Genomic DNA, 24,163 nt, shown 5'->3' with positions numbered 1-24,163 from the left:
CCAATTAACCACATACACACATACAAGGGCCACAAGTGCAGTAATAGGGGGTTAGCCTTGAGTGAAAAATCTAAGGGCCAGCACCCAGGCTCTGATTTAAAGCCCCACTATTAGCACAAAAACAGACAGACCTTAACCACCACTTAAAAATCCAAGCAAAGAAAAAGGAGACAACTGTGTAAAGTGCTGGAGGGTCAGGCAGAGGAAAGGCCTAGGTAACAAAATACTTGTGATAGTAATTGGGCCTGTTCTTCCTTCCACTAAGCTATATTACTACTTACCATCTAATTCTATCAAGCTCCCTAGGAAACTCATCACCTTTTTGTTTGTTTGTTTTTCGGTGCTTGTGATCAAACCCAGAAACTCCATGCTAGGCAAGTACTCTGCCACTGTGTTATATCTCCAGACCCCTCTGAATCACTGTTTTTATTTGCTACCATGTGAAGCTGCAGTTAGAATAATGATATTAGGCAACGACTTCCCAGCTTACAAACTAAAGCTTTGCAGTCAGTATCTCATCACTCCACTTACTCCCCTTGGAGTGTGGAGCAAAAGTGCGGTCCCTGAAGCCTGTCTTTCTCAAGAAATGGAATCTGTTCAGTCTCTCTTCTTTAAAAATTCCATCTTTGAGCTGGGTGCTGGCAGCTCATGCCTGTAATCCTAGATACTCAGGAGGCTGAGATTTGAGGATTGTGGTTCTAAGCCAGCCTGGACATTAAAGCCCTAGAGACTCTCATCTCCAATTAACGACCAAAGCGCCAGAAGTGGAAGTCTGGCTTGAGCAGTACAATGTTAGCCTTGAGCACATAAAGCTCAGGGACAGCACCTAGACCCAGAGTTCAAGCCCCCCAAGACTAGCACACACACACACACACACACACACACACACACACACACACACACACAATTCCATCTTTAGCTTGGGTTCTTATTGTCACTGTTTACATAGTGGTAAATCCTTGACTGGTCGAAAGAGACATATATAGTTCACATGGTTTGATCATAGTATAGTAGTAACATTAGGAAATATCTCTATCACAAGGTGTATGTGGGATGTATAGTCCTCTGGTCTCTCTTTTAAAAAAGGAAGGTGGGAGACCCAAGACCTAAAAGCTAAAACAACCGAAGTTCTTTATTCCTCCAACCTGTCCTGAAGCACAGCTTCCTAGCTACACTGAGTCAGCTTTAAGGGCTGTGGCTGGCCTCCACAATTCTACCCCAGAGGGAGCAGCTAGTCTCCAGGGGAAGAACAGTAACCCGGGCAAAGCTCTTTCAACATTATCTAGGCAGCTTCTAAAGTACTAACCAATTAGACTTTCTGCAGCCCCAGGTTTGAAACAAACAAACAGAAAAAAGACCAAATACATGGACTATTTGATGTCAATGAAACTAGATGGATGGGGGAAAAAAAAAACATGCTGTATATATTCCTAGATGTTAAGACTAAAATAATCCCCCAAACCTTCTTACTCTCCATCCTCCTTTATGTAACCTAGAGACACTTTCCCCCATGGAAGCACAGCCTGTCTCTGCCTTAGGCCCATTCATTCATTCATTCATTCACCCACCCATAAAATACTTCAAAAGCGCTACCGCGTCTTGGCGTGTGGTCCTCGCCCTCAGGGCAGCGGCCCCGGTCCTGGAGGGGGTGGGGGACGCAGCCCTGCGACCCACTGCTAGCCTTGGCCGACGGGATCGCGGTGCCCTTCGCGGCAGGTGAATGCAGCAGGGGACAGGCAAACCGCCAGCTCAGGGTTTTTCCCACGTAAAAGTGGGCAGGAGAGAGGGAGGACTGACAGCCGACGATGGGCAGAGGTCAACTTGGAGAGCGGGGGAACGAGTGCCCGGATGCCGCCGGGCACGCGTGTGGGCGCCAGCTATGTCGGGACCCCACTGCGGTTGCCGCCTAGGGAATCCCAGCCCGCGCCACCGCCGCCGCAGGGCGGTCATGGATTTGGGGATCTGGATGACTGCGGGCTGAGAATACCTCCCAGGGAGGTGACGGCCTCCGAGAGGACCCTGTGAGGAGCCCACGGAGGGCACATGTGGGGAGGCCCCCGCAGGGCTGAACGGTGCCGGAGGTCGGAGCGTCCAGCGTGGGACGCTCACGCCAGCCCCGCCCGAGGGTCTGCCGGGAGAGGGCCGCCATCCGCCCCGAGGGCGAAGGGCTGGGCGCGGGCAGGTGAGCTAGGACGGGGTCCGCGGGCTGCCGGAGGGCCGGCTCCGACACGCCGGGATCACTCGGGACGTGGGGGCGGTGGGTCTCCGCGACCCCGTTAGGCTCCGGCAAGGCGCTGCTTACCCCGCTCTCGCCGCCGCCTCGTCCTTCCGCGCGGGCGGCGTCGGCGTTGGCGTTGGCGGCGGCGTTTGGCGTCCTCCCGGGGTCTCGCGGCCGGCGGCGCGCCCCGGCGCCCCCCTCCTCTCCAGAGCGGTTGGTGACGCCCGGCCCCCCCTGCGGGCGCGGCGCGCTTGGTCCGCTCTCGGCCGTCCCTCCGCCCGGGCCGCCCCTCCGGACCCGCGCGTTGGTTGCGCCCGCGGCGGCCACGGGTTCGCCCACCCTCCCCCCGCTCCACGCTCCCGCGGCGGCGGGCGCAGCGAGTCACGCGCCGCGCGGTCCCTCGAGGAGGGCGGCCCGGCGGCCCGGCGGCCCGGCCTCCTGCGCCCCGCCCCGTCGGGCGGTGCCGGGGACGCACGGCGCGGGCCGCGGGCACCCCGAGAGGCTTAGGGAAGCGGGCTTCTGCCCTCCCCCACCCCCCAGAACCGTATGCGAACAATAGGTTTTAAAAACCAAAAGACGAAAGCGTAGGGCTGAGCTCCCCGCGCCCGGATCGACCGAGTCACGGGTGGGGCGCGTGGGGGCGGCGTGGTGAGCACCCGGACTTGGGTATTTTTAGAAGCACCCCTGCGTCGCGAGGGCCGAGGAGGCCTGGGGAAACGGGGACCCGCTCGCCCCGCTCTCCGGGGAGCTGCGGGTGGAGGGCGTGATTTGGCAAATGCCTATTGGAAGTCCGGGTGAGAAGAGGCCACTCTGGGTTCTCGGCTCCGGGAAAGCCCGGCCTGGCACCCGGGACTCGGCGGGTAGGGAGCCGATCCGTGTCCCACTCGTGTCCCATCCGTGTCCGGAGGCCGTGGGAGCTGAGCCATGAAGGAGTGGGACGTCCATTCCTGCTGGGAGAAATGGCAGGTGCAAAAGGACCTGATGGAATTAAAGGGGGGGGGGCAATGGGGAGGGCTCACAAGCCTCTTTAATTAATGACACTAATTAAAGGGGAAACCAGTAAGATATTAAAGCGGCCTCGAATGAGGATTTGCCTTGTAGTGGTCTGCTCCACAAAATTCATTTGCCTCACCTACAACAGGAATCATTTGCGTTGTTATAGGCAGGAAACATTTGCATTATCAGCATTCTACAAATTCACTTATATTCCCAAAGAAAGAAAATGGCTATCTTGTAAAATAGGAATCAGATTAAGCCCCGAGGATCCTTAGCACTCAACATTCCACTAAAAGGACACTCATTTAAAAAATGTTCACAAAATTTCCAGACACATATATAAAAACACAGCTCCTGAAACATGCTACCTCAGGAGAAAGTAAGTAGGTAAGTATGGGTGACATGAAAGGAAGGCGGGAGCGGTTATGAAGAGATTGGGAATTTGGTTCTGAAGAATGAGGAAAGAAATACTTAAAGCAAGGGAGGGATCTGAACATATCTTCCCTTTTGATATATCACTGTAGTAGGAGTAGATAATAAAATTGAGAATGGTAGTTACTATAAATGAGAGGATGTGACTTAAGGCACAGGCTTAAGAGTTAGATGGATTCAAGAGTGATTTGGGGGTACAGAATTTGTAGAATTATTGAGTCATAGGGTTGTGGAAAGGTACAACAAATAGCCTAGGATCATTTCTAGGTTCCTCCAAATGCTGTGTCATCTCTAAAATGTACACATTTTAGATTTAAGGCTGGAATTACAGAAATATGTTGGAGCTTGCACAGTATTCTGTTTCTTAGTTGCTGTCAGTGGTGACTAAAGTGACTTCTCGCACCAAATCTTAAAAGGTGAAGACTGACTGAGCTGGGTGGTCTTGTGACAATGCCTTGTTTCTGGGAGGCAGTTGAAAGAAATGTGTGTGACTCTAGCCTAAGTAAATCCAAATTGCCTCTGTGTTTTAACTGTTGGCAACAGAGGATAAAACATTTTCATTCCAACTCAGGTAAAAAGATTTCCTCACAGAACCCAACTTCAGAAGGCCCCTTATGAAGCTTTCCATAGGACTAGAACACTGTCTGTGGAAACCAAGTAAAAGGTGTAGGGGAACCCCCTTCTTTGAGTCCCTAGAAACAGAAGTCTTAGACAAGGTAGTGGACCTGGGGAAGAGCAAACCTAAGCTAAATAACAGGAGCCCAAAACAGCTTGACCTAGAGCTGCTTGAGCTTGGCTAAAGAAAGGAATGAGGAAGACCACTCAGGGGAAGTTCCAAGAAAGATTTGGGCTAATTAAGACCAGTCACACCCAGCACCAAGAATTGTATTGCTTAGATTGCTTTGTTTACAGAGTTTACTGGAACTGATTACTAACTCCAATTCTGGTTCTGTTTGTCTGCCTGCTTGCTTTGCCTAAATTGACCAGACCACCTGCCTGTGGTACTTGATTCTTTACCCATGATCACCTGCAAGTGGCACATGTGATACTTGCCCTTAAAAGTCCAGCACTATTTGGTCCTAGTGTGCCATTTTTCACCATCCCAGTGGTGGCAAGCAGACACTGTGCACAGCTAAATAAAGACTCCTAGCCCAATTGAATGAGTGCTGGTGACTATTGTTGTGGGTTTGAGGCCCATCTGGGTATCTGGTATCCAATATTTCTTGTCTGTTTCTCTTTAGACAGCTGCTTTATTCATTTCTCTACAGAAGGTTGGAAAAGGATGCATATGTTAGCTTATTTTCTTGTGGCAAAACATGGTCACTTTAAAATGGAGGATCCGCGTTCTGAAGTCATATGACCTTTCTCCTCCTGTCCTGTTCAATGACTTAGTTTCTCAGAGTAGTAAGACTGAGAGAGAAGCCATATAAAATTACAATATCCACTCTTGGCCATGAACAATTTTCTTTTTTTTTAATTTATTTATTAAACAACATTTTTTTGACAAGGTGTTGTGCAAAAGGGGTACAGTTCCATAGTAGGGTAGTATGTGGTATGTACATTTCTTGTGTTATATTACACCATGTTTTTCTTTCCCTTCCCTAGGTCAGGTAGACATTTATACAATACACAATGTACCAAGAACATATACAGTAGCCATGTGGCCTACGCCAAAGGAAATTCGCCTAGGTCTTTAAATGTAATGTCTACAATACACAGTATGTGAACAATAGTCTTATATGAACGTACATACATAGCTTTTAAGCTATTGTGATCCACTGAGGGGTCAATTTTTGACCTTTATATGTTGAGTAGTTGTTTGGTTTTAGTTACATAATGTAGGGTCGCTGACCCATACCTGTGGGAAATACCATTTGACAAGAAGATTTTGGTTTCACAGACCTGGTCTCTACTGTCTCCCGGTCACCCCATCTTAACAGTCATATATCAGGGAGATCATGCCCCTTTGTTTTCTGTGTTCTAGGCTTGTCTCACTCAACATTATTTGTTCAAGTTCTGACCATTTCCCTGCGAATAACAATATTTCACCATTCCTAATCGCTATGTAGTATTCCATTGTGTATAGGTACCATATTTTTTGGATCCATTCATCTGTGGAGGGGCATCTGGGTTGTTTTGGCTATTGTGAATTGTGCAGTGATAAACATGGAAGTACAAATGTCTTTTTGATATCTTGGGACCTGCTGTTCAGGATAGATGCCTAGGAGTGGAATGGCTGAGTCATAGGGTAGGTCTATATTGAGCTTTTTGAGAAACCTCCATACTGTTCTCCAAAGTGGTTGTACTAATTTGCACTCCCACCAACAACGGAGAAGGGTTCCTCTTTTCCTGCACCCCCTCCAGCATTTGTTGTTGCCTGAGTTCAGAGTATAGGCCATTCTAACTGGGGTGAGGTGGTATCTCAGGGTTGTTTTTATTTGCATTTCCTTTACTACCAGGAATGTTGAACATTTCCTCATATGTTTCTTTGCCATTTTATCTCTTCTCTTGTGAAGTCTCTCTTTAGCTCCTTTGCCCATTTCCTAATTGGTTTACTGGGCTTGGAGGGGCTTAGTTTTGTGAGTTCTCTGTAGATGACAGATATTAGGCCTTTGTCTGTTGCTGTGCTGGTAAAGATCCTTTCCCATATGCTTGGCTGTCTTTCTGTTTTGGTGGCTATGTCCTTAGCTGTGCAGAAACATTTTATTTTGTAGTAGTCCATTTGTTGAGTCTCTCCCCTATTTGTTGTGCCCCTGGGACTCTATTCAGGAAGTTCCTTCCTGTGCCTATAGTTCTAGCGTCTTTCCTACTCTATCCTTCAGTAGTTTCAAGGATTCAGGTCTGATATTGAGGTCCTTGATCCATTTTGAGTTGATCTTGGTGCATGGTGATAGGCTTGGGTCTACTTTGAGTTTTCTGCATATGGCTGCCCAGTTCTCCCAGCACCAGTAGTTGAAGAGGCTATGTTTATTCCATTGTATGTCTTTAGCTCCTTTGTCAAATATCAGCTGACTGTAAGAGTGCGGTTTTATTTCTGGATCTTCAATTCTAATCCATTGGTCTTCAGGTCTGTTTTTATACCAATACCAGGCTGTTTTTGTTATGATGGCTCTATAGTAGAGCTTGAAGTCTGGTATTGTGATACCTCCTGCACTGCTTCTTTTGCCTAGAATTGCTTTGGCTATTCTAGGTCTTTTGCTGTTCCATATGAATTTATGGATTGCTTTCTCTATTTCAGTGAAGAATGTGACTGGGATTTTGATAGGGATTGCATTGAATTTGTATAACAATTTGGGCAATATGGCCATTTTCACTATATTGATTCTGCCTACCCATGAGCATGGGAGGTCTTTCCATCTCCTTGTGTCTTCTTTGATTTCCCTTATTAGATTTTTATAGTTTTCATTGAATAGGTCCATCACGTCCTTGGTTAGGTTGATCCCTAGGTACTTTATTATTTTTTTTTAGGCTACTATAAATGGAATTGTTTCCATAATTTCCTTTTCTGCTTGTACATTGCTGGTGTACAGAAAAGCTGCTGACTTTTGTGGATTGATTTTGTATCCTGCTACTTTGCCAAAATGGTTTATTAGGTGTAGGAGTGTGGGGACTGAGTTTTTTGGGTCCTTCAGATATAAGATCATGTCATCTGCGAATAGGGATAGCTTGATTTCTTCCTTGCCGATGTGGATCCCTTTGATGTCCTCCTCTTGCCTTATTGCTATGGCTAGGGATTCCAGCACTATGTTGAAAAGAAGTGGGGAGAGTGGGCATCCTTGTCTTGTTCCTGAGTTTAGGGGGAATGATTTAAGTTTCTCTCCATTTAATATGATGTTAGCAGTTGGTCTGTTGTATGTGGCTTTTATTGTTTTGAGTAATGTTCCATCTAATCCTGTTCTCTCCAGAGCTTTTAATAAGTATGGATGTTGTATTTTGTCAAAGGCTTTTTGGGCATCGACTGAGATAACAGTGTGTTTTTTTTTGTTTTTTGTTTTGGCCAGTCCTGGGCCTTGGACTCAGGGCCCGAGCACTGTCCCTGGCTTCTTCCCGCTCAAGGCTAGCACTCTGCCACTTAAGCCACAGCGCCGCTTCTGGCCGTTTTTTCTGTATATGTGGTGCTGGGGAATCGAACCTAGGGCCTCGGGTATACCGAGGCAGGCACTCTTGCCACTAGGCTATATCCCCAGCCCAACAGTGTGATTCTTGATTTTAGTTCTGTTTATGTGGTGAATTACATTGATAGATTTACGGATGTTGAACCATCCTTGTGACTGTGGGATGAAGCCTACTTGGTCATGATGTATAATTTTCTTGATCAGTTTCTGGATCCTGTTAGCTAATATTTTATTGAGGAGCTTTGCATCTGTGTTCATTAGTGATATTGGTCTATAGTTCTCTTTTTTTGTTGGGTCTTTGCCTGGTTTGGGAATGAGTATGATATTAGCTTCTTAGAATGAGTTTGGGATTTCTCCCTCTGTTTCTATTTCACGGAAGAGTTTGAGGAGTATTGGTATTAGCTCCTCACTAAAGGTTTTGTAGAATTCGTTGGTGAATCCATCTGGGCCTGGACTTTTCTTTGTTGGGAGGTTCTTGATTACCTCCTGTATCTCACTGTAAGTTATTGGTTTATTTAGTTGATTTATTTCTTCTTGGTTCAGCTTGGGCAGTTTATACTTCTCTAAGAATTGATCCATTTCTGTAAAATTATTGTTTTTTACTGAATAGAGTTTCTGGAAATAGTTCCTTATGATTGTTTGACTATCGTGTGTACTTGTAATTTTTCCGGTGGAGTCCCTGATTTTACGTATATGAGTCTCTTCTCTTCTTTTTTTTGTAAGTCTTGTGAGGGGTCTGTCAATTTTATTTATTTTCTCAAAGAACCAGCTTTTAGTCTTATTTATTTGTTGAATGGTCTTTCTATTTTCAATCAGATTTATCTCTTCTTTAATCTTTGTGATCTTTCTCCTCCTAGTCATTTTAGATTCGGCCATTTCTTGTTTCTTCAGTTGTTTTAGTTTCATCGTGAGGTTATTCACCTGCTCTGCTTCCATTCTTTTAATGTGAGTGCTGAGGGCAATGATCTTGCCCCTCAGTACTGCCTTAGCTGTGTCCCATAGGTTTCTTTGTGATGTATTTTCATTGTCATTGTGGTTTATGAATTCGTTAATTTCATCATTAATTTGGTCTGTGGCCCAAGTGTTGGATAACAGTGTGGGGTTTAGCCTCCAAGAATGTGTATAGCCTCTTTGGTAACCGTTGTTATTGAGGGTTACCTTTAATCCACTGTGGTCAGATAAAATACATGGGATGACATCAATACTTTTGTATTTGCTGAGGTTCTTTGTGTGGGCTATGACATGGTCTATTTTGGAGTATGATCCATGGGCTGCTGAGAAGGTGTATTAGGTTTCTGTAGGGTGGAAGATTCTGTATAGATCTATCAGATCCATTTGGGTTATGGTGTTACTTAGGTCCTCAGCTTCCCTGCTTATCTTGTGGGTGTTGGATCTGTCTCTTAGAGAGAGTGGGGTATTAAAGTCACCCACCATGATTGTGTTTGGGTCTATCTTGTTCTGTAGTTCTGTGAGAATTTGCTTGATATATGTAGGGCCTCTTTTGTTCGGTGAGTATACATTTATCACTGTGATGTCTTGATTCTGGATTTTTCCTTGTATTAAAATGTAGTGACCTTCTTTGTCTTTTTGAGTTGATTTTAATGAGAAGTCCAGCTTGTCTGAGATCAGGATGGCTACTCCTGCCATTTTGGTAGGTGCATTTGCTTGGAAGATCTTGCTCCATCCTTTAATTTGGAGCCTGTTTTTATCCCTTGTTGTAAGGTGGTCTCTTGTAGACAACATATGGCAACTTTTTGTTTGTGGATCCATTCTGCCAGTCTGCTCCTCTTTATTGGAGAGTTTATACCGCTTATATTCAAAGAGATCAAGGATAAGAGTGTTTTTTTCTCCTTCCATTTTCTTGTTGGGCTGTTTTTCATCTTTTTTTTTTTCTTCTTGTCTTTAGTGAGCTACTCTTTCTGTTGGACTCTGGCTATTGTAGTTTCTTTCTGTTTATGTCTGTGTGTCATGTACGGTTTCTGTTGGGTGGGGTTCCCCTCTTAGAATTCGCTGTAGGGCTGGTTTTTTATACACATACTCCTTTAGATCCTCTTTGCTATGGGAAGATCTGGTTTTCCCCTTGCATATGAACTCCAGCTTTGCTGGATATTTTATTTTAGGTTGGCAATTGTTGGCTTGTAGGACCTGGATTGTGTTCTTACATTCTCTTCGCGCATGGTAGGTTTGTGTGGAGAGGTCTGCTGTTATTCGGATCCTCTTCCCATTGTAATAAATTTCTTTCTTCCCTTTGGCTGCATCCAAAATTTGTTCTTTATTCTTGAGATCTGAAGTCTTGAATATTATGTGCCTTGGCATGGCTCTTCTAGGATCTGGTCTGTCAGGTGTCCTATAGGCTTTGGTTACCTGTATGGGGTCCCTTGCGAGATTGGAGAAGTTTTCTGCAATCACTTTATTGAGAATATTTTGAAGCCCTCTGCTCTGGTATTTGGTCCTTCTTCTATTCCAATTATGCGCAGATTATATCTCTTGTCTTTGTCCACTAGCTCCTGGATTAGTCTGCCCTGGAGCTTTACCATTTCTTGGAGTGTGGTAATTTTCTGGTTCTTATTGGCTGCATCATCATCCAAGAGAGAAATTCTGGCTTCAATATGGTCAATTCTTTGTGCTGTGGATTCAAGTGTGGAGTTTATGGATGTCAGAGAGCTATTTATGGTTGCTAGATCAGCTCTGATTGTGGAAATTTCTTCCTTTAAAGAGTTGTATTTTAAATCTATTTTTTCATGCATTTCACTTCTCAGGATGTTAAGGTCTTCTTTGACAGAGGTTTGCACTGTATTGATTTTTGCTTCCATTTCTTTCTTGGCTTCCTGGATGTCCTTCGAGACTTCCACTCTAAACTCCTGGAATTGTTTTCTGATTTCATTTCTGAGGCTTTCCATCATTTCTGCTAAAATAGCCTCAGTTGTTTTTTTATTCTCCATCTCCTCTTCAGTCGTGCTGCTTTTTGGAGCAGGCGAGTTGGCTTGCCCTTTGATGAAATTCGTTATATTTCTTTGTGATTTGCGCATCTGGAGATCTGTGGGTGGCTTCCCTGGTTTGGCTTTGTGACTGTTCCCGCTGGTCCGTCAGTGGGAGACTTGTGTCCTGGCTCTGGGTTTGAGTTTGGCTGTTGAACCTTACTGCCCAGTGGGTGAGCGTGCCCATCTCGGTTGTTGCCGAGGTGTTCACCCTCACTGCACTTGGGGGTGGGTGGTTCTGTATCTTTCTCTGTGGGATAGTGTCTTGCTGCTGTGTTGTACTGACCCTAGCGTGCCCCTGTTGGGGGTTTGCTGGTCTCTGATTCAGCGTGGCTTGGAGGCTTTTCTCTTCTTCTGTTCTTTTTTCCACTGGGTACCTGGGTCAGAGGGGCTCACCTCTCAGTTTGAGAATTGCCGCTGAGAGGCGGCTTGCCCCCTGTGCGGAGTGCGCCTACCGTGGGCGCTGCTGCTGGGGGGCCCTGCCCACCTGTGTGGCGGGTGTTGCAGCTTGTCTGCTTGTGTGCTCCCTCAGGGGGTTGGGCAGACGATCCTCCTGCTTGAGGGCTAGCACACTGGCCCTCTGGGGGGGCATGTGCGTGTGCACTCTAGTGCTTCCTTTGGGGGCCGTGTTGACCCGAGATGTTGGAGAGTGCTTGTGCCCTCTTGTGAGTTTGCTGTGGGGGGTGGTATGGGTGGGACCCGGTAGGATCAAGTGTCTGGGCGTGGGTTGGTGCCCACAGACTCTGTGCCTCCACTGTGAGAGGGGCGTGTGCTCGGACCCAAATGTCCCTGCTGGGCTGGTATTGTACATCCGCAAGTCTGTGGTTGTTGTTCAAAAAGACCGTGAGGACCAGATGCCTCAGGTGGGGCTTCCAATGCCTACCAGACCCCAGGCCCCTGCTGGGGAGGGGCGGGGCCAGTGCGGCCAAGTTCTGGCTCCTCTGCTGGGGGCTTGGGGGGATACCTTGGCGTGGCTCCTTTGTTCCCTTGGGGTAGGGAGGGAGCTCTAGCTTCTTTGTAGGTTTTGGGTCTCTGCTAGGGCTGGTTTCCCGTTTGGGGGGGTGGTGGGAAATGGGGAACTTACTGGTCCTGGATTGTGTGCGTGTCTGCGCTGCTGTGGGCTTTTCGGGGCTGGGTGACGGGGTGTGGCGATCGGTCATTTGGTGGTGGCAGTCCCAGCACTCCCCATCTGCGCCGCCCGGTTCCCGGCTGCTCAGTCCCTCACTGCTGCCCACCGTCCTGCGCCGCCGTCTGTCTCAGTCGGTCTGCGCTCCGTCTGGGGTCCGTGGAACTCCTGGCGTGGCTTTTCGGCTGTTGCTTCTCTGGTGGCTGAAGGTCTGTGGCCCTGCTTGCCGGTGCTGGGTCCCCTTGTCCAGCCTGGCCCTGTTTGGGCCAGGGTTGCGGGGGTGGGGGGGTACCCTGGAGATTTTCCAGCTCTGTGTAGGTTATAGGCTCTTCTTCTTTTTTTTTTTTGTTTCCTGTGTTTCTCTGTTGCTTCTGGTTGTTGGGTTTGCTGGGTTCTTGATGGGGTGTTGGGTGCTGGAGTTCCCAGATCTCTATTCAGTTGGAGCGAGTTGGGGTACCTCCTTACTGTGGTGGCGCCATCTTCCCTCCTCTGAACAATTTTCTTGAAAGATCCTTCTCTAAATTTTGGCCCTTTCCTCAGAGTGGGTGAAGCAATCATGAATTGCAAACCTGTTTTTCATGCCCGTCCTTTATTGGGGAATCATTCCACACTTTGGAATGTAGCACTGTCTTGGCTCTTCTGCAGAGATTCAGGCTCAAATCTCACAAGATGTATATAAGCACTTTGGAATGTAGTCATTTTGGAATGTGGCACTGTTTCAGCTCCTCAGCAAGAACTCAGACTCCAATCTCCCAAGATGCATATAAGCCACCCGAAGAGCATGGTGATATTTCAGGAGTTTTGTGGGGTGTTAGTGGTTCAAACTTCATCCCCCTGCCCTCTGGTCCTGGGGCTTGAACTCAGGGCCTTGGGTGCTGTCACTGAACTTTTGTTCAAGGCCAGTGTTCTACCACTTAGGCCACAGATCTACCTCTGGCTTTTTTTGCCAGTTAATTGTTAATAATAAGTGTCTCCCGGAACTTTCCTGCCATGGGCCTGACTTTGAACCACAATCCTCCCATCTCAGCCTTCTGAGTAGCTAGGATTACAGGCTTGAGCCACTAGCACCTGGCTTCAAACTTTTTTTTTAATAGATGCCTTAGATGGGAAACCAGGACAAACCATTTATCATAAAAACAGTCCCTAAACAATGACTGGAAATTTGTGGAGTGCTGGCGGCTCACGCCTGTAATCCTAGCTACTACCCAGGAGGTTGAGATCTGAGGATTGTGGTCCAAAGGCAGTCTGGACAAGAAATTCCAGAGACTGTGTCCAATTAACCCCCAAAAGGCCAGAAGTAGAGCTGTGGCTCAAGTGATAAAGTACTTTGAGCAAAAAAAGCTCAGGGACATGTGTGGGCTCGGAGTTCAAGCCCCAGAACCCATACAACAACAACAACTGGTAACTAGATATAGAAAAATAAGATTCACTTTACAAGTAAAGAATAAGAAGCAAGTTTAGGAAAAATTTGTGTCTAGTATGTGTGTTTGCCTGTGCATGTGTGTGTGCATTGACCTCAGAACCTTGAGCTCTCCCCCATGCTTCCTCACTCAGGTCTGGTGGGCCACACCTCCATTTCCAGTTAATTGAAAAGTACAAATGATTTGGGCTAGAGGCATGGCTTAAGTTTTAGGGTGTCTGCTTAGCAAGCACAAACTCCAGTAGCACCCCCAAATATTAATCTGAGTGGTAGCATTTTGCTGGGTGATACATCTTTTTTAAATGAGACAAAATTCTTGCCCTCAAGATCATTTAGGCCTAGCAGAGAAGACAGAGAAATAAGCCATAGTTAAGATGGGCCTGTGAGCGTGATCAAGTATTAAAAAATCAGAAGTAGGAAGAAAGGACTGGTACAAACTGCTCTAGCACAAGGAAGAGGCACCCAGGCAGAATGGGATAGTGTCAATAAAGGTAACAGAAGATGACTCAAGGTGACAGCTAAGAACCAATAGATTAGCTGGCCAAAGGAAAGATGGAAAGATGGAAATATTTTCTAGGAGAGAGAATAAGAAAGCATAAAGGCTTCTGAAGTAAACAGGACTTTGGGGAAACTGAAATGGTTTTGAATAACAAGAGTGATCATTGAAGCTAGAAAGGCAGGTAATGGGCGAGAGGGAAGATGGCCCTGACTCGCTCCAACTGAATAGCGAGCTGGGAACTGCAGCACCCAACACCCCATCAAGAACCCAGCAAAACCAGCAGCCAGAAGCAGTGGAGAAATGCAGGAAAACAAAAAGGAGCAAAAAAGAAGAGCTGAAAGCCTACAGGGAGCCAGAGAATCTACGGGGCACCCTCCCCCCACCAGCCGACCCTGACCCGAACAGGGCCAGGCTGGGAAAGGGGACCCAGCGATCGGCAGACCGACTGCCGAAAACTCACACCGGGAGCGCAGAGTCTAGACAGCGGGAATCCATGGGCACCAGGGAGAGTGCGGACCAAGACACACGGCGATGGTGGCGATGGAAAGTTCGGGTCCACACCGGGAACGGTTGTAAGCGGCTGGGGAATCCAGTGGGTGCAGAAGGGGAGAGCCGAGGATGCCACCATGACCTTTCGCCACACCTGAAGGTCCAACGGCGGCGCAGGACACACACACAATCCAGGACCAGTGAGTCCCCCATTACCCCCTCCCCCAATGGGAGACCAGCTATCAGAGACCCAAATCCTACAAAGAAGCTAGATCTCCCTCCCTCCCCCTCCCCACCCCGAGGGAAAAAAGAACCCCCAAATCAGATAGGAAGCTCCCATCAGGCGCTGGAAAGTCACAGGAGTTTAGCTGGGGAAGGGCGGAGCAGCCCCAAGGCTGCCCAGGAGCCAGAACTGGCCGAACCGGCCCTGTCCCCTTCCCAACAGAGGCCGGCAGTGCAAGCTCCACCCGAGGCACCTGGACCTCGCGGACTTTTACAACTAAAATCACAGGCGCTGGTGGGCAATACCAGCACAGCAGGGACACCTGGGCCTGATCACGCGCCCTCCTCACAGCGGAGGCACAGTCTGAGGGCGCTAACCCGCGCCTGGACAGTTGATCCCACTGGGCCCCACACATACCACCCCCCCACAGCGGACTCACGGGAGGGCGTAAGCACAACCCAACAACCCGGGGCTCGCTCTGGTAGGCATACCCCACTCAGGTGGATGGGGCCACAGTGGCAGCGCCCATTGTAGTGGGCGCACAGCGCACAGGTGGGCGGGGCCCCTGGTGACAGCGCCTGCTCTGGTAGGCGTACCCCGCTCAGGTGGGCGGGGCCACAGTGGCAGCGCCCACTCTGGTAGGTGCGCCTACACAGGAGGGCAGAGCTCTCCATCGTCCTATGCCCACTCGGTTTGGCATATTTCGCACATTTGGGTGGGCCGCACCCCAACAACAACAGCCTGGGAGCGGTCCACATAGGAAGACGAACTACCTGAGAGGTGAGCTCCTCTGACCAAGATACAGAGTGGAAAAAAGAACCAAAGAAGAGATAAGTCTCCATGCCACACTGAATTAGCGACCAACAAACCCCCAACAAGGGCATGCTAGGGTCAGCACAGCACAGCGGCAGGACACTGTCCCGCAGAGAAAGACCAGCCCCCAAGTGCAGGGAGAGTGACCACCTTAGCAACAACCGAGAAAGTCACGCTCACCCATTGGGAAACAAGGTCCAACAGCCAAACCCAAACCCAGAGCCAGGACACCAGGGCACAAGGCTCCCACTGACGGACCAGTGGGAACCAGCACAAAACCAAACCAGGGAAGCCACCCACAGATCTCCAGATGCACAAATCACAAAGAAATATAACACAGTTCATCAAAGGGCAAGCCAACTCGCCAGCTCCAAAAAGCAGCACAACTGAAGAGGAGATGCAGAATGCAAAAGCAAATGAGGCCATGTTAACAGAAATGATGGAAAGCCTCAGAAGTGAAATCAGAAAACAATTCCAGGAGTTTAGAGTGGAAGTCTTGAAGGATATCCAGGAAGCCAAGAAAGAAATGGAAGCAAAAATCAATACAATGGGGGGCCGGGGATATAGCCTAGTGGCAAGAGTGCCTGCCTTGGATACACGAGGCCCTAGGTTCGATTCCCCAGCACCACATATACAGAAAAACGGCCAGAAGCAGCGCTGTGGCTCAAGTGGCAAAGTGCTAGCCTTGAGCGGGAAGAAGCCAGGGACAGTGCTCAGGCCCTGAGTCCAAGGCCCAGGACTGGCCAAAAAAAAAAAAAAAAAAATCGATACAATGCAAACCTCTGTCAGAGAAGACCTTAACATGCTGAGAAGTGAAATGCATGAAAAAAAAAAAAGATTTAAAATACAACTCTTTTTTTTTTTTTTTTTTTTTGGCCAGTCCTGGGCCTTTGACTCAGGGCCTGAGCACTGTCCCTGGCTTCTTCCCGCTCAAGGCTAGCACTCTGCCACTTGAGCCACAGCACCACTTCTGGCCATTTTCTGTATATGTGGTGCTGGGGAATCGAACCTAGGGCCTCGTGTATCCGAGGCAGGCACTCTTGCCACTAGGCTATATCCCCAGCCCTAAAATACAACTCTTTAAAGGAAGAAATTTCAACGATCAGAGCTTATCTGACAACCATAAATAGCTCTCTGACATCCATAAACTCCGCAATTGAATCCACAGCACAAAGACTTAACCATATGGAATCCAGAATCTCTCTCTTGGACAATGAAGCAGCCGACAACAACCAGAAAATTACCACACTCCAAGAAACGGTGAAGCTTCAGGGCAGACTAATCCAGGAACTAATGGACAAAGACAAGAGATATAATCTGCACATAATTGGAATAGAAGAAGGAGCCAGGTACCAGAGCAGAAGGCTTCATCATATTTTCAATAAAGTTATTGCAGAAAGCTTCCCTAATCTCACAAGGGACCCCATCCAGGAAACAGAAGCCTGTAGGACACCTGGCAGGCCAGACCCCAGAAAAGGCACATAATATTCAAGACTTCAGATCTGAAGAAGAAAGAGCAAATTTTGAATGCAGCCAAAATGAAGAAAGAAATTTTCTACAATGGGAAGAGGATCCGAATAACAGCAGACCTCTCCACACAAACCTACCAAGCAAGAAGTGAGTGGAAAAACACCATTCAAGTTCTACAGGCCAACAATATGCAACCTAGGATTAAATATCCAGCAAAACTGGAGTTCACATTCGAAGGGAAAACCAGATCTTTCCATAGCAAAGAGGATCTAAAGGAGTATGTGAATAAAAAACCAGCCCTACAGCGAATTCTAAGAGGGGAATCCCACCCAACAAATATCGTACAGGACACACAGACAGAAACAGAAAAAGAAAGAGTAGCTCACTAAAGACAAGGAAAAAAAAAAAGAGGAAAAGACAGCCCAACAAGAAAATGGAAGGAGAAAAAACACTCTTATCCTTGATCTCTTTGAATATAAATGGTATAAACTCTCCGATAAAGAGGAGCAGACTGGCAGAATGGATCCACAAACAAAAAGTTGCCATATGTTGTCTACAAGAGACCCACCTTACAGCAAGGGACAAAAACAGGCACCGAATGAAAGGATGGAGCAAGATCTTCAAAGCAAACGCACCTACCAAAACGGCAGATGTAGCCAACCTGATCTCAGACAAGCTGGACTTTTCATTAAAATCAACACAAAAAGACAAAAAAGGACACTACATTTTAATACAAGGAAAAATCCAGAATCAAAACATCACGGTGATAAATGTATACTCACCGAACAAAAGTGGCACCACATATGTTAAGCAAATTCTCACAGAATTACAGAACAAGATAGACACAAACACAATCAGAGTGGGAGACTTAAATACCCCACTCTCCCCAAGAGACAGATCCAACACCCAGAGGATCAGCAAGGGAGCTGAGGACCTAAGTAACACCATATCCCAAATGGATCTGACAGATCTATACAGAATCTTCCGGGCTGGGGATATAGCCTAGTGGCAAGAGTGCCTGCCTCAGATACACGAGGCTCTAGGTTCGATTCCCCAGCACCACATATACAGAAAACGGCCAGAAGTGGCGCTGTAGCTCAAGTGGCAGAGTGCTAGCCTTGAGCAAAACAGAAGCCAGGGACAGTGCTCAGGCCCTGAGTCCAAGGCCCAGGACTGGCCAAAAAAAAAAAAAAAAAAAAAAAAAAACAGAATCTTCCACCCTACAGAGACCCAATATACCTTCTTCTCAGCAGCCCATGGATCATACTCCAAAATAGACCATGTCATAGCCCACACAAAGAACCTCAGCAAATACAAAAGTATTGACGTCATCCCATGTATTATATCTGATCAGAGTGGATTAAAGGTAACCCTCAATAACAACAGTTACCACAGAGGCTATACATATTCTTGGAGGCTAAACCCCACTCTGTTATCCAACACTTGGGCCACAGACCAAATTAAAGATGAAATTAACGAATTCATAAGCCACAATGACAATGAAAATACATCACAAAGAAACCTATGGGACACAGCTAAGGCAGTACTGAGGGGCAAGATCATTGCCCTCAGCACTCACATTAAAAGAATGGAAGCAGAGCAGGTGAATAACCTCACGAGGAAACTATAACAACTGGAGAAACAAGAAATGACCGAATCTAAAATGACTAGGAGGAGAGAGATCACAAAGATTAAAGAAGAGATAAATCTGATTGAAAATAGAAAGACCATTCAACAAATAAATAAGACTAAAAGCTGGTTCTTTGAGAAAATAAATAAAATTGACAGACCCCTCGCAAGACTTACAAAAAAAAGAAAAGAGACTCATATACGTAAAATCAGGGACTCCACCGGAAAAATTACAAGTACACACGATAGTCAAACAATCATAAGGAACTATTTCCAGAAACTCTATTCAGTAAAAAACAATAATTTTACAGAAATGGATCAATTCTTAGAGAAGTATAAACTGCCCAAACTGAACCAAGAAGAAATAAATCAACTAAATAAACCAATAACTTACAGTGAGATACAGGAGGTAATCAAGAACTTCCCAACAAAGAAAAGTCCAGGCCCAGATGGATTCACCAACGAATTCTACAAAACCTTTAGTGAGGAGCTAATACCAATACTCCTCAAACTCTTCCGTGAAATAGAAACAGAGGGAGAAATCCCAAACTCATTCTATGAAGCTAATATCATACTCATTCCCAAACCAGGCAAAGACCCAACAAAAAAAGAGAACTACAGACCAATATCACTAATGAACACAGACACAAAGCTCCTCAATAAAATATTAGCTAACAGGATCCAGAAACTGATCAAGAAAATTATACATCATGACCAAGTAGGCTTCATCCCACAGTCACAAGGATGGTTCAACATCCATAAATCAATCAACGTAATTCACCACATAAACAGAACTAAAATCAAGAATCACATTGTTATCTCAGTCGATGCCCAAAAAGCCTTTGACAAAATACAACATCCATACTTATTAAAAGCTCTGGAGAGATCAGGAATAGATGGAACATTCCTCAAAACAATAAAAGCCATATACAACAGACCAACTGCTAACATCATATTAAATGGACAGAAACTTAAATCATTCCCCCTAAACTCAGGAACAAGACAAGGATGCCCACTTTCCCCACTTCTTTTCAACATAGTGCTGGAATCCCTAGCCATAGCAATAAGGCAAGAGGAGGACATCACAGGGATCCACATCGGCAAGGAAGAAATCAAGCTATCCCTACTCGCAGACGACATGATTTTATATCTGAAGGACCCAAAAAACTTAGTCCCCAAACTCCTACACCTTATAAACCATTTTGGCAAAGTAGCAGGATACAAAATCAATCCACAAAAGTCAGCAGCTTTTCTGTACACCAGCAATATACAAACAGAAAAGTAAATTATGGAAACAATTCCATTTACAGTAGCCAAAAAAATAATAATAATAAAGTACCTAGGGATCAACCTAACCAAGGACGTGACGGACCTATTTAATGAAAACTATAAAAATCTAATAAGGGAAATCAAAGAAGACACAAGGAGATGGAAAGACCTCCCATGCTCATGGGTAGGCAGAATCAATATAGTGAAAATGGCCATATTGCCCAAATTGTTATACAAATACAATGAAATCCCTATCAAAATCCCAGTCACATTCTTCACTGAAATAGAGAAAGCAATCCATAAATTCATATGGAACAGCAAAAGACCTAGAATAGCCAAAGCAATTCTAGGCAAAAGAAGCAGTGAAGGAGGTATCACAATACCAAACTTCAAGCTCTACTACAGGGCCATCATAACAAAAACAGCCTGGTATTGGTATAAAAACAGAGCAGAAGACTAATGGATTAGAATTGAAGATCCAGAAATAAAACCGCACTCTTACAGTCAGCTGATATTCGACAAAGGAGCTAAAGACATACAATGGAATAAACATAGCCTCTTCAACTACTGGTGCTGGGAGAACTGGGCAGCCAAATGCAGAAAACTCAAAGTAGACCCAAGCCTATCACCATGCGCCAAGATCAACTCAAAATGGATGAAGGACCTCAGTATCAGACCTGAATCCTTGAAACTACTGAAGGACAGAGTAGGAAAGACGCTAGAACTATAGGCACAGGAAGGAACTTCCTGAATAGAGTCCCAGGAGCACAACAAATAGGGGAGAGACTCAACAAATGGGACTACTACAAATTAAAAAGTTTCTGCACAGCTAAGGACATAGCCACCCAAACAGAAAGACAGCCAAGCATATGGGAAAGGATCTTTACCAGCACAGCAACAGACAAAGGCCTAATATCTGTCATCTACAGAGAACTCACAAAACTAAGCCCCTCCAAGCCCAGTAAACCAATTAGGAAATGGGCAAAGGAACTAAAGAGAGACTTCACAAGAGAAGAGATAAAATGGCAAAGAAACACATGAGGAAATGTTCAACATCCCTGGTAGTAAAGGAAATGCAAATAAAAACAACCCTGTGATACCACCTCACCCCAGTTAGAATGGCCTATACTCTGAACTCAGGCAACAACAAATGCTGGAGGGGGTGCGGAAAAAGAGGAACTCTTCTCCATTGTTGGTGGGAGTGCAAATTAGTACAACCACTTTGGAGAACAGTATGGAGGTTTCTCAAAAAGCTCAATATAGACCTACCCTATGACTCAGCCATTCCACTCCTAGGCATCTATCCTGAACAGCAAGTCCCAAGATATCAAAAAGACATTTGTACTTCCATGTTTATCACTGCACAATTCACAATAGCCAAAATATGGAAACAACCCAGATGCCCCTCCACAGATGAATGGATCCAAAAAATATGGTACCTACACACAATGGAATACTACATAGCGATTAGGAATGGTGAAATATTGTTATTCGCAGGGAAATGGTCAGAACTTGAACAAATAATGTTGAGTGAGACAAGCGTAGAACACAGAAAACATCGGGCCATGATCTCCCTGATATATGACTGTTAAGAAAGGGAGATGGAGAGACAGTAGAGACCAGGTCTCTTAAACCAAAAACTGCTTGTCAAATCTATTTCCCACAGGATTGGGGCAGTGACCCAACAGTATGTAACTAAAACCAAACAACTACTCAACATATAAAGGTCAAAAATCAACCTCTCAGTGGAATACAATAGCTCAAAAGCTATGTATATACGTTCATATAAGACTACTGTCGACATATTGTCTAATATCGACATTACATTTAACGCCTCAGGCGAATTTTCTTGGGTTGGCCACGTGGCTACTGTATATGTTCTTGATACATTGTATATTGTATATATGTCTACCTGACCTAGAGAAGGGAAAGAAAAACAGGGCGTAATATATCACAAGAAATGTACACACTGCCCTACTATGTAACTGTACCCTTTTTGCACAATACCTTGTCAAAAAAATTTGTGTTCAATTAATAAATAAATTAAATTTAAAAATTGCAAAAAAAAAAAAAAAAAGAAGGAAAACGGCCAGAAGTGGTGCTGTGGCTCAGGTGGCAGAGTGCTAGCCTTGAGCTAAAAAGAAGCCAGAGACAGTGCTCAGGCCCTGGAGTTCAAGGCCCAGGACTGGCCAAAAAAAAAAGAAAGGCAGGTAATGCCACAGTTGGGAAGCCATTATGAGCCACTCAGGATTTTAAACTGACAAATGGCATGATCCAGTTTTTATCTTTGAGAGGTTACTTTCAATGGTGTAAATGATGGATTAAAAGTAAGATATGGGTTGGAGGCTTGGAGACCAAAGAGACAGATATAGCTATAAATGAGGATACCGGGATTGTATTAATTAGAAGGAAAAAGATTGATGACATGAAACTTGGCAACTAAATGATTGAGAGGAATGGCAGAAAAGAGCCCAGTAAGACTTTCTGATTTAAGCTGTTAAATGGTAGTGCTGTTCATGGAAATAAGAAATATAGGTAAAGAAACAGATTTTTGTATTTTTCCAGTTGTTTCATTCAATTCTATGCTAGGAATGGAAAGTCAATGAATACCTACAATGCTTTTCAGTGTCACTGATAAGTGGTATATTTAGAGAAGCAACTGAAGAAACGAAACAGATATATAAATCACACTGAGGAATTAGGGGGAAGCTCTTGAAAGAGTACCTAATCTAGACTTCTTTTAAAAATTGAGGTGATTGTCACAGAACACAAAATAACTATTTTTCTGTTTATTATCTTTTAATAATAAAAAGAATACTATTTTAAAGTATACAATTTAGTGCATTTAATATACTGACAGTTGTTCACCCATCTCTAGTTTTAACTAGCCTGAATTTTGGAGGATAAGTAAGAATGTAGTGGATAAGGATGTGTGTGTGGGAAAGCACTGAAGGATATGCAAACAGTGTGCTAGATGATACCAAGATCAGGAATTTCAGGAGAGGTGGAAGAGGCAAATGGTTGAGTGGTAGAAGACAAGGCTAGAGAGGTAGGTTTGGTGAACCCCCAAGGTATGCTAAGCCTGAAGCTTGACATAAATTTGCCTTTCAGAAAAATTACTCTGGAAACACATGGGAAGAACCAAGGGAATGAGTTTTGAAGTTTTATTCCAGAATCCAAGTGAGAAGTGATAAAATTCTGTGCAAAGGTGACAGTAATGGAGGGAATGGAAAGAACAGATAATAAGAATGTAGAATTTATCTGGCTTGATGACTGATGGGACATCAGGCTCGAGGAAAAAGTAAAGGATGATTCCTATCATTCTGTCTTGGGTGACTGTGATAATGTTGGTGGCAGCCTGGTAATATTTTTTGGGGAAGATGATCAGTACAGGTTAGGAGCATTGTATGTTTTCTGAACCTTAACCAAGTGAAGAGTCTGAGTCAGTTTAATATATTCCTCTGGACCTCAGCAGAGCAGTACAGGCTAGAGGCAGAGTTGAGATTTTTTTTTCTGTTAGGCATGAGTTTATATACTCATGAAAATGGTACAGAGAAAGATGAACTGAGGTTAAGGATCCAATAAATAGGGATATATAGACCATAGAGCTATGTAGATAGAAAGTGTGATCATACTGCCAAGGGGCAGAAAAGCAAGGTAGAGCTGAAAAATGAAAGAAGAGGGAAAATGTTGGCCTAGTTTGAAGGGGGAAGATATGAGGGTCTGTGGGCCAAGGATATTGCTTCAGGTTTATTTTTGCTACTGGGGCACCAATAGAAGACACATGGCACTAGGCGATTTCTTTATACATTTCTTACAATTTTACAAGTACATAAAATTTCTCCTCAAAATAATTTTATGGGGCTGTGAATCTGGCCTAGTGGTAGAGTGCTTGTCTAGCATGCATGAAGCCCTGGGTTCGATTCCTCAGTACCACATATACAGAAAAAGCTGGAAGTGGTGCTGTGGCTCAAGTGGTAGAGGGCTAGCCTTGAGCAAAAAGGAAGCCAGGGACAGTGCTCAGGCCCTGAGTTCAAGCCCCAGGACTGGCAAAACCAAAACAAAGAAGTAATTTTATGGAAGGATGACAAGTGTTCACCAGATATAGCTTATATCCCCTCAAGAAGAGTTTTGGTTTCTTTGTTTTATTCCTTGCATCTTCCTCCTAATTATGAGGCCTGAACAGGTGTCAATTCTTGGGCCAAAGAGAGGAGAAAAAAATCTTGAGCTGTCCTATCCAATTAGGTATTGCCTCTTTTAAGTTTATTTTGCCAGTCCTGGAGCTTGAGTTTAGGGCCTGGGCACTGTCCTTGAGCTTCTTTTGCTCAAGGCTGGCTCTCTACCACTTGAGCCACAGCTCCACTTCTGGCTTTTTTCTGTTTATGTGGTACTGAGGAATTGAACCCAGGGCTTCATGTATTCAAGGCAAGCACTCGACAGCTAAGTCACATTCCCAGCCCTAAAAGTTTTCATTCATATCCTTGAA

General features: G+C 45.4%; 1 protein-coding gene across 1 annotated transcript in view; it reads right to left on the bottom strand.

Annotated features, from left to right (window-relative positions):
• Rusc2 (RUN and SH3 domain containing 2) overlaps nt 1-2,532 on the bottom strand; it is a 56,680-nt gene extending 54,148 nt beyond the window's left edge. The window contains exon 1 of the mRNA XM_048329805.1: nt 2,303-2,532. The gene's annotated coding sequence lies outside the window, so the exon portion shown is untranslated. The remainder of the gene's footprint in view (nt 1-2,302) is intronic.
• Between the last annotated feature and the right edge of the window lie 21,631 nt (nt 2,533-24,163).

Source organism: Perognathus longimembris, chromosome 1 (genome assembly GCF_023159225.1).
Source record: "Perognathus longimembris pacificus isolate PPM17 chromosome 1, ASM2315922v1, whole genome shotgun sequence".
NCBI lineage: Eukaryota > Metazoa > Chordata > Mammalia > Rodentia > Heteromyidae > Perognathus > Perognathus longimembris.
The sequence above is the reverse complement of the archived record's forward strand: the minus strand, read 5'-3'. Positions and strand labels throughout refer to the sequence as shown.